This window comes from Lampetra fluviatilis, unplaced genomic scaffold (genome assembly GCF_964198595.1).
Source record: "Lampetra fluviatilis unplaced genomic scaffold, kcLamFluv1.1 SCAFFOLD_189, whole genome shotgun sequence".
NCBI classification, from domain to species: domain Eukaryota; kingdom Metazoa; phylum Chordata; class Hyperoartia; order Petromyzontiformes; family Petromyzontidae; genus Lampetra; species Lampetra fluviatilis.
Genome location: NW_027621419.1, coordinates 21,179 through 32,394, shown reverse-complemented (window position 1 = coordinate 32,394; position 11,216 = coordinate 21,179). Strand labels below are relative to the sequence as shown.

At 51.2% G+C, this 11,216-nt stretch overlaps 1 long non-coding RNA gene across 1 annotated transcript; it reads right to left on the bottom strand.

Annotated features, from left to right (window-relative positions):
• Nucleotides 1-1,425: 1,425 nt before the first annotated feature.
• LOC144955215 (uncharacterized) lies at nucleotides 1,426-10,868 on the bottom strand. The gene is made up of 3 exons (XR_013641548.1): nucleotides 10,761-10,868; nucleotides 9,072-9,133; nucleotides 1,426-5,875 (listed from the first exon to the last, which is right to left on the bottom strand). It is a non-coding gene; the product is annotated as an uncharacterized LOC144955215 (long non-coding RNA).
• Between the last annotated feature and the right edge of the window lie 348 nt (nucleotides 10,869-11,216).

The following is an 11,216-nucleotide window of genomic DNA, read 5'->3' as shown; positions in this document are numbered from 1 at the left end:
AGAAGTTGCTAGCAACTTGGGTAGCACCATCAGCTACAGTCAGAAGAAGTTGCTGGCAACTTGGGCACCACCATCAGCTACAGTCAGAAGAAGTTGCTAGCAACTTGGGTAGCACCATCAGCTACAGTCAGAAGAAGTTGCTGGCAACTTGGGCACCACCATCAGCTACAGTCAGAAGAAGTTGCTGGCAACTTAGGCACCACCATCAGCTACAGTCAGAAGAAGTTGCTGGCAACTTGGGTACCACCATCAGCTACAGTCAGAAGAAGTTGCTGGCAACTTGGGCATCACCATCAGCTACAGTCAGAAGAAGTTGCTGGCAACTTGGGCACCATCATCAGCTACAGTCAGAGGAAGTTGCTGGCAACTTGGGCACCACCATCAGCTACAGTCAGAAGAAGTTGCTGGCAACTTGGGCACCACCATCAGCTACAGTCAGAGGAAGTTGCTGGCAACTTGGGCACCACCATCAGCTACAGTCAGAAGAAGTTGCTGGCAACTTGGGCACCACCATCAGCTACAGTCAGAGGAAGTTGCTAGCAACTTGGACACCATCATCAGCTACAGTCAGAGGAAGTTGCTGGCAACTTGGGCACCACCATCAGCTACAGTCAGAGGAAGTTGCTAGCAACTTGGACACCATCATCAGCTACAATCAGAAGAAGTTGCTGGCAACTTGGACACCATCATCAGCTACAATCAGAAGAAGTTGCTGGCAACTTGGACACCATCATCAGCTACAGTCAGGAGAAGTTGCTGGCAACTTGGGCACCACCATCAGCTACAGTCAGAAGAAGTTGCTAGCAACTTGGACACCACCATCAGCTACAGTCAGAAGAAGTTGCTGGCAACTTGGGCACCATCATCAGCTACAGTCAGAAGAAGTTGCTGGCAACTTGGACACCACCATGAGCTACAGTCAGAAGAAGTTGCTGGCAACTTGGGCACCACCATCAGCTACAGTCAGAAGAAGTTGCTGGCAACTTGGACACCACCATCAGCTACAGTCAGAAGAAGTTGCTGGCAACTTGGACACCACCATCAGCTACAGTCAGAAGAAGTTGCTGGCAACTTGGACACCACCATCAGCTACAGTCAGAAGAAGTTGCTGGCAACTTGGACACCACCATCAGCTACAGTCAGAAGAAGTTGCTGGCAACTTGGGCACCACCATCAGCTACAGTCAGAAGAAGTTGCTCGCAAGAAGTGTCAATCTCGGCACGTTTGGCGGTATGCAAATGATATGCAAATCATATGCAAATGATATGCACATTTTATTCAAATGAGCAGCGGAAATTATACCTCATCATGCCTCGGGGCCAATCACGAGTCACCTCGATTGTCACGTGCCCCATCGCCCCCCCCCGCCCCTCCCGGTTCGCCCCTCCCCCCCCCCTGCAATTAGCATATCGATTGCTGCGCCAGTGACGTCACGTCCGATCATCGCCCCTCCCCCCATCCCTCACACCCACAGAGACCCATAGAGACCCATAGAGACCCATAGAGACCCACAGAGACCCATAGAGACCCACAGAGACACCCATAGAGACCCATAGAGACCCATAGAGACACCCATAGAGACCCACAGAGACACCCATAGAGACCCATAGAGACCCATAGAGACACCCATAGAGACCCACAGAGACACACAGAGACACACAGAGACCCATAGAAACACACAGAGACCCACAGAGACCCATAGAAACACACAGAGACCCACAGAGACCCACAGAGACCCACAGAGACACCCATAGAGACCCACAGAGACACACAGAGACACACAGAGACCCATAGAAACACACAGAGACCCACAGAGACCCATAGAAACACACAGAGAACCACAGAGACCCATAGAAACACACAGAGACCCACAGAGACCCATAGAAACACACAGAGACCCACAGAGACCCACAGAGACCCACAGAGACCCACAGAGACACCCATAGAGACCCACAGAGACACACAGAGACACACAGAGACCCATAGAAACACACAGAGACCCACAGAGACCCATAGAAACACACAGAGACCCACATAGACCCACAGAGACCCACAGAGACCCATAGAAACACACAGAGAACCACAGAGACCCATAGAAACACACAGAGACCCACAGAGACCCACAGAGACCCATAGAAACACACAGAGACCCACAGAGACCCACAGAGACCCACAGAGACCCATAGAAACACACAGAGACCCACAGAGACACACAGAGACCCACAGAGACCCATAGAAACACACAGAGACACACAGAGACCCACAGAGACACACAGAGACCCACAGAGACACACACAGAGACACACAGAGACACACAGAGACCCACTGAGACCCATAGAGACACCCACAGAGACCCACAGAGACCCATAGAGACCACAGAGACCCACAGAGACACACACAGAGACACACAGAGACCCACAGAGACCCACAGAGACCCATAGAGACCCACAGAGACCCACAGAGACCCATAGAGACCCACAGAGACCCATAGAGACCCATAGAGACACCCACAGAGACCCATAGAGACCCACAGAGACCCATAGAGACCCACAGAGACCCACTGAGACCCATAGAGACACCCACAGAGACCCATAGAGACCCACAGAGACCCACAGAGACACACAGAGACCCACTGAGACCCATAGAGACACCCACAGAGACCCATAGAGACCCACAGAGACCCATAGAGACCCATAGAGACCCACAGAGACCCACAGAGACCCATAGAGGCCCATAGAGACCCACAGAGACCCATAGAGACCCATAGAGACACCCACAGAGACACCCACAGAGACCCATAGAGACCCACAGAGACCCATAGAGACCCACAGAGACCCACAGAGACCCATAGAGACCCACAGAGACCCACAGAGACCCATAGAGACCCACAGAGACCCATAGCGACCCATAGAGACACCCACAGAGACCCATAGAGACCCACAGAGACCCACTGAGACCCACAGAGACCCATAGAAACCCACAGAGACCCATAGAGACCCATAGAGACACCCACAGAGACCCATAGAGACCCACAGAGACCCATAGAAACACACAGAGACCCACAGAGACCCACAGAGACCCATAGAGACCCACAGAGACCCACAGAGACCCACAGAGACACACAGAGACCCACAGAGACACACACAGAGACACACAGAGACCCACAGAGACACACACAGAGACACACAGAGACCCACTGAGACCCATAGAGACACCCACTGAGACCCATAGAGACCCACAGAGACCCATAGAGACCCATAGAGACCCACAGAGACCCACAGAGACCCATAGAGGCCCATAGAGACCCACAGAGACCCATATAGACCCATAGAGACACCCACAGAGACACCCACAGAGACCCATAGAGACCCACAGAGACACCCACAGAGACCCATAGAGACACCCACAGAGACCCATAGAGACCCACAGAAACCCACAGAGACACCCACAGACACCCACAGAGACCCACAGAGACCCACAGAAACCCACAGAGACACCCACAGACACCCACAGAGACCCATAGAGACCCACAGAGACCCACTGAGACCCATAGAGACCCACTGAGACCCACATAAACCCACAGAGACACCCAGAGAGACCCATAGAGACACCCATAGAGACCCATATAGACCCACAGAGACCCATAGAGACACCCACAGAGACCCACAGAGACACCCACAGAAACCCACAGAGACTCATAGAGACCCATAGAACCCCACAGAGACCCATAGAGACACCCACAGAGACCCACAGAGACCCATAGAAACCCACAGAGACCCATAGAGACACCCACAGAAACCCACAGAGACCCACAGAGACCCACAGAGACCCACAGAGACCCATAGAGACACCCACAGAAACCCACAGAGACCCACAGAGACCCATAGAAACCCACAGAGACCCATAGAGACACCCACAGAAACCCACAGAGACCCACAGAGACCCACAGAGACCCACAGAGACCCATAGAGACACCCACAGAAACCCACAGAGACCCACAGAGACCCATAGAAACCCACAGAGACCCATAGAGACACCCACAGAGACCCACAGAGACCCACAGAGACCCACAGAGACCCACAGAGACCCACAGAGACACCCACAGAGACCCACAGAGACCCACAGAGACCCACAGACACCCACAAAGACCCACAGAGACCCACAGAGACCCACAGAGACACCCACAGAGACCCACAGAGACCCACAGAGACCCACAGAGACACACAGAGACCCACAGAGACCCACAGAGACACACAGAGACCCACAGAGACCCACAGAGACCCATAGAGACCCACAGAGACCCACAGAGACCCACAGAGACACACAGAGACCCATAGAGACCCACAGAGACCCACAAAGACCCACAGAGACCCACAGAGACACACATCAACCATCACGGCTGGCTACAACTGGCGTTACAACACTTTTAGCGCTGGTTCAAAGGCAAAGATCCCCCGTGTAGCCTCTAGCAGGCTGTAGGGGCAAGTGCTGTTAGCACCTATGCACAGACAAAGATTCCCCAGGTAGCCTCTAACAGGCTGTTGGGGCAAGTGCTGTTAGTAGTAGCGAGTAGCTGCACCTACGAAGGCCAGGCACTGTGGCACACAGACACACTCACACACAGACACACACTCACACACAGACACACACAGACACACACAGACACACACAGACACACACACAGACACACACACACAGACACACACACTCACAGACACACAGACACACACACACAGACACACACACAGTCACACACACACAGACACACACACACAGACACACACACAGACACACACACACAGACACACAGACACACACACACAGACACACACACAGACACACACACACACAGACACACACAGAGACAGAGACACAGACACACACACACAAACACACACACAGACACACACACACAGACACACACACAGACACACACACACACAGACACACACACACACAGACACACTCACACACTGACACACACTCACACACACACTCACACACAGAGACACACACAGACACACACACACACTGACACACACACACTGACACACACACACACTCACACACAGAGACACACACAGACACACACACACTGACAGCCACACACTGACACACACACAGACACACACGCACACAGACACACACACACAGACGCACACACACACACAGACACACAAAGTTGCGTTGTTTGACACGAGGAATTGATCCCTGAGAGCCACACGCATTGGACTGGGTGAGCGTGGCGTGGTGAGGATGGTGGGTGATGAGTGTGGTGTTGATTGGGTGGTGAGTGTGTGGGGAGTGTGTGGTGAGTGTGTGGTGAGTGTGTAGTTACGATGGTGAGTGTGGTGAGTGTGTGGTTAAGATGGTGAGTGTGTGGTGAGGATGGTGAGTGTGGTGGTGAGTGTGGTGGTGAGTGTGGTGGTGAGTGTGGTGGTGAGTGTGGTGAGTGTGATGGTGAGTGTGGTGGTGAGTGTGGTGGTGAGTGTGGTGGTGAGTGTGGTGGTGAGCGTGGTGGTGAGGATGGTGAGTGTGTGGTGAGGTTGGTGAGTGTGGTGGTGAGTGAGTGATGAGTGTGGTGGTGAGTGTGGTGGTGCGTGTGGTGGTGAGCGTGGTGGTGAGGATGGTGAGTGTGTGGTGAGTGTGGTGGTGAGTGTGGTGGTGAGGATGGTGAGTGTGTGGTGAGGTTGGTGAGTGTGTGGAGAGTGAGTGATGAGTGTGGTGGTGAGTGTGGTGGTGAGTGTGGTGGTGAGCGTGGTGGTGAGCGTGGTGGTGAGTGTGGTGGTGAGCGTGGTGGTGAGGATGGTGAGTTCACTTCTTCTTAGACAGCACGGCTACGTTTTCGTAAAGTGAGTTCGGGTCCGTCTTGCACCTACTCACCACACAGACACACACACACACACTCACTCACCCACTCACTCACTCACTCACCACTCACTCACTCACTAACTCACCACTCACTCACTCACCACTCACCACTCACTCACCCACTCACTCACTCACTCACCACTCACTCACTCACCCACTCACTCACTCACTCACCACTCACTCACTCACTAACTCACCACTCACTCACTCACCCACTCACCACTCACTCACTCACTCACTCACTCACCACTCACTCACTCACTCACCACTCACTCACTCACTCACTCACTCACTCACTCACCACTCACTCACTCACTCACTCACTCACCACTCACTCACCACTCACTCACTCACTCACCACTCACTCACTCACTAACTCACCACTCACTCACTCACCCACTCACCACTCACTCACTCACTCACCACTCACTCACTCACTCACTCACCACTCACTCACTCACTCACCACTCACTCACTCACTCACCACTCACTCACTCACTCACCACTCACTCACTCACTCACCACTCACTCACTCACTCACCACTCACTCACTCACTCACCACACAGACACACACACACGTTACTCACCACTCGCTCACTCACTCACTCACCACTCACTCACTCACTCACCACTCACTCACTCACTCACCACTCACTCACTCACTCACCACTCACTCACTCACTCACCACTCACTCACCCACTCACCACTCACTCACTCACTCACTCACTCACTCACTCACTCACTCACTCACTCACTCACCACTCACTCACTCACTCACCCACTCACTCACTCACTCACCCACTCACTCATCCACTCACTCACTCACTCACTCACCACTCACTCACTCACCCACTCACCACTCACTCACTCACTCACTCACTCACCACTCACTCCTCACTCACCACTCACTCACTCACCCACTCACCACTCACTCACTCACTCACTCACTCACTCACCACTCACTCACTCACTCACTCACTCACCACTCACTCACTCACTCACCACTCACTCACTCACTCACTCACCACTCACTCACTCACTCACCACTCACTCACTCACCACTCACTCACTCACTCACCCACTCACTCATTCACCCACTCACTCATCCACTCACTCACTCACCCACTCACTCACTCACCCACTCACTCACCACCCACCCACTCACTCACCCACTCACTCACTCATCCACTCACTCACCCACTCACTCACTCACCACTCACTCACTCACCCACTCACTCACCACCCACCCACTCACTCACTCACCCACTCACTCACTCACCCACTCACTCAATCACTCACCACCCACTCACTCACTCCCCCACTCACTCACTCACCCACTCACTCACCCACTCACTCACCACTCACCCATTCACCCACTCACCCACTCACTCACTCACTCACCCACTCACTCACTCCCCCACTCACTCACTCACTCACCCACTCACTCACCCACTCACTCACCACTCACCCATTCACCCACTCACCCACTCACTCACTCACTCACCCACTCACTCACTCACTCACCCACTCACTCAATCACTCACCACCCACTCACTCACTCACCACCCACTCACTCACTCCCCCACTCACTCACCACCCACCCACTCACTCACTCACCCACTCACTCACTCACCCACTCACTCACCACCCACCCACTCACTCACTCACCCACTCACTCACTCACCCACTCACTCACCACCCACCCACTCACTCACTCACCCACTCACTCACTCACCCACTCACTCAATCACTCACCACCCACTCACTCACTCCCCCACTCACTCACTCACCCACCCACTCACTCACCCACTCACTCACTCACCCACTCACTCAATCACTCACCACCCACTCACTCACTCCCCCACTCACTCACTCACCCACTCACCCACCCACTCATTCACCCACTCACTCACTCACCCACTCACTCAATCACTCACCACCCACTCACTCACTCCCCCACTCACTCACTCACCCACTCACCCACCCACTCACTCACCCACTCACTCACTCACCCACTCACTCAATCACTCACCACCCACTCACTCACTCCCCCACTCACTCACTCACCCACTCACCCACCCACTCACTCACTCACCCACTCACTCACTCACCCACTCACCCACCCACTCACTCACTCCCCCACTCACTCACTCACCCACTCACCCACCCACTCACTCACTCACCACACAGACACACACGTTACTCACCACTCACTCAATCACTCAAAACTCACTCAATCACTCACCCACTCACTCACCCACTCACCCATGCCCGGTTCAAATATAGTGTAGTGTGTAATGTATAGTGTATATTGTAGTGTGTAGTGTAGTGTATAGTGTAGTGTATAGTGTAGTGTAGTGTGTAGTGTAGTGTATAGTGTATATTGTAGTGTGTAGTGTAGTGTATAGTGTAGTGTATAGTGTAGTGTAGTGTGTAGTGTAGTGTAGTGTGTAGTGTAGTGCGTAGTGTAGTGTGTAGTGTATAGTGTAGTGTATAGTGTAGTGTATAATGTAGTGTATAGTGTAGTGTATAGTGTAGTGTATGGTAGTGTATAGTGTAGTGTATAATGTAGTGTATAGTGTAGTGTATAGTGTAGTGTATGGTAGTGTATAGTGTAGTGTATAATGTAGTGTAGTGTATAGTTTAGTGTATAATGTAGTGTCTAGTGTAGTGTATAGTGTAGTGTATGGTAGTGTATAGTGTAGTGTATAGTGTAGTGTATAGTGTAGTGCGTAGTGTAGTGTATAGTGTAGTGTATAGTGTAGTGTATAGTGTAGTGCGTAGTGTAGTGTATAGTGTAGTGTATAGTGTAGTGTAGTGTATAGTGTAGTGCGTAGTGTAGTGTATAGTGTAGTGTATAGTGTAGTGAAGTATGTAGTGTAGTGTAGTGCGTAGTGTAGTGTATAGTGTAGTGTATAGTATATTGTATAGTGTAGTGTAGTGTATAGTGTAGTGTATAGTGTAGTGTGTAGTGTAGTGTATAGTAGTGTATAGTGTAGTGTGTAGTGTAGTGTATAGTGTAGTGTAGTGCGTAGTGTATAGTGTAGTGTAGTGCGTAGTGTATAGTGTAGTATATAGTGTAGCGTATAGTGTAGTGTGTAGTGTAGTGTACAATGTAGTGTAGTGTACAGTATGCAGCGAGTGGTACAGTGAGGAGTACAGTGCGTGGTGTACAGTGTGTACAGTGTGTACAGTTACCGTAGGGAGCTCTGCCTCTGTGCTGGGACAGCGACCTCCTGATTCTGCAAATCGCTCTTCTTCTGAGGACAGCATCACCACCATAGCAGGCACACACACATCAGAGTACACACACAGACACACACACACACAGACACACACACACACACAGACACACACACAGACACACACACACAGACACACACAGACACACACACACAGACACAGACACACACACAGACACACACACACACATCAGTGTACACACACAGACACACACACACACATCAGTGTACACACACAGACACACATACACACAGACACACACAGACACACACACACAGACACACACACAGACACACACATCAGTGTACACACACAGACACACACACACACATCAGTGTACACACACAGACACACATACACACAGACACAGACACACACACATACACACATACACACACAGACACACACACACAGACACACACAGACACACACACAGACACACACACACACAGACACACACACACACAGACACACACACACAGACACACATACACACACAGACACACAGACACACATCAGTGTACACACACAGACACACACACACACACAGACACACACACAGACACACACAGACACATCAGTGTACACACACAGACACACATACACACAGACACAGACACACACACATACACAGACACAGACACACAGACACACACATACACACACATACACACACACAGACACACACAGACACACACACAGACACACACAGACACACACACACACAGATAGACACACACAGACACACACACACACAGACACACAGACACACACACAGAGAGACACACAGAGAGACACACACACACACAGATAGACACACAGACACACACACACACAGACACACACAGACACACACAGACACACACATACACACACACACAGACACACACACGCACACACTCACACAGTTTCCACAGCTTCCTCTAATTTACTTCCAACATTTTTACGAAATGTTCCATTCAGGAAAGAGTTGTAAGTGTGTGTGTCTGTGTGTACATACACACACAGACACACACACACAGACACACTAACATACACACACACACAGACACACACAGACACACACACACACACAGATACACACACAGACACACACACAGACACACTAACATACACACACACACACACAGACACACACACAGACACACACACAGACACACACACAGACACACACACAGACACACTAACATACACACACACACACAGACACACAGACACACACACACACAGACACACACAGACACACACACACAGACACACACACAGACACACACACAGACACAGACACACACACAGACACACACACAGACACACTAACATACACACACACAGACACACACAGACACACACACACAGACACACACACACAGACACACACACACAGACACACACACAGACACACACACAGACACACTAACATACACACACACACAGACACACAGACACACACACACAAACACACACACACAGACACACACACAGACACACACACAGACACAGACACACACACAGACACACACACACACAGACACACACAGACACACACACACAGACACACACACACAGACACACACACACACACAGAGACACACACAGACACACACACAGACACACACACAGACACACACAGACACACACACACACCATGTCTAAGTAAGCTTGGACTGCCATGTAGACAAACTTGTACTGAGCCTCTGTCTGCACCATGCAGACACACACAGAGACACACACAGACACACACACACAGACACACACACACAGACACACACACAGACACACAAACAGACACACTAACATACACACACACACAGACACACAGACACACACACAGACACACACACAGACACACACACAGACACAGACACACACACAGACACACACACACAAACACACACACACAGACACACACACAGACACACACACAGACACAGACACACACACAGACACACACACAGACACACACAGACACACACAGACACACACACACACACACAGACACACACACAGACACACTAACATACACACACACACAGACACACAGACACACACACACACACAAACACACACACACAGACACACACACAGACACACACACAGACA